This window comes from Salvelinus alpinus, chromosome 31 (assembly GCF_045679555.1).
Source record: "Salvelinus alpinus chromosome 31, SLU_Salpinus.1, whole genome shotgun sequence".
NCBI lineage: Eukaryota > Metazoa > Chordata > Actinopteri > Salmoniformes > Salmonidae > Salvelinus > Salvelinus alpinus.
The window spans coordinates 20,464,805-20,465,828 of NC_092116.1; the positions used below are offsets into that span (position 1 = coordinate 20,464,805).

At 44.9% G+C, this 1,024-nt stretch overlaps 1 protein-coding gene across 1 annotated transcript in view; it reads right to left on the reverse strand.

Annotated features, from left to right (window-relative positions):
* The window catches only part of LOC139561091 (mucin-1-like), a 154,165-nt gene that overhangs the window by 104,227 nt on the left and 48,914 nt on the right, over positions 1 to 1,024 (reverse strand). The window lies entirely within an intron of this gene.

The following is a 1,024-nucleotide window of genomic DNA, read 5'->3' on the forward strand; positions in this document are numbered from 1 at the left end:
GTCGTAGAGGATCGGTGGGGTTCCGTGCCCCGTACCGGCAGTAGAAGGGGTCCGGATGTTGTAACCCAGGAGTGGGCTTCGGTGGTAGCCCAGGAGCCCTAGCCAGGCTAGCTTCAAGCTAATTGGTGCTTGCTCCGGGATGGAAACGCTAGCCAGGAGTAGTCACCCGGGATTACGGTTAGCTAGTTGCGAAGAACCAGATGAAAATGTTCAGAGTCTGCGGTAGGAATCCGGGGGTATGGAGAGAAAATAGGTCCGGTATGCTCTGGTTTGAGACGCGTTGTACAAACTGGCGAGAGCTTTCCGAGCTAAAGGTTAGCTGATGACCGCTAGCAGTAATTAGCCTACTGCTAGCTAGTAGCTAGAGAGCTGGCTAGCTTCTGTTGGGGGATTCCAGATTCGAGGTGAATAATACTTTAGAGAAAAAAACAGATCCGCACCACATTGGGTGAGGCGGGTTGCAGGAGAGTGTTTTGAAGTTGAGTTTTCGAAAAAAAATATTAAAAGATATGCGAAGAAAAGGATATAAAAATATATATACACAGGACACGACAAGACGAGGACAAAGGACATCTGACTGCTACGCCATCTTGGATGATGTTTTTAACACCTATATCGAATAAAATCAGAGCCGGATATATCTAAAGCCTATAACGAAAGCTTTTCAGAATGCAATCCTGAGGTCTGTCTTGCGTCATGATGAACGTTGAAAAGAGTGCAAACCCGGTTCCAAGAGCTTTTATACTGCCTCAGAACTACCCAGACACTCCATTCCAATTCTCACTGCTTACTGACATCTAGGGGAAGGCGTTTGCAGTGCATGTCGACCCATAGATTACATGGACATTTATAAACTGACCCTGGAACAGAGCCCCCGATTTGAGATTTTTCAGTTCCTGACAGGAAGTTTGCTTCAAAATGAGTTCTGTTTTACTCACAGATATAATTGAAACGGTTTTAGAAACTAGAGAGTGTTTTCTATCCAATAGTAATAATAATATGCATATTGTACGAGCAAGAATTG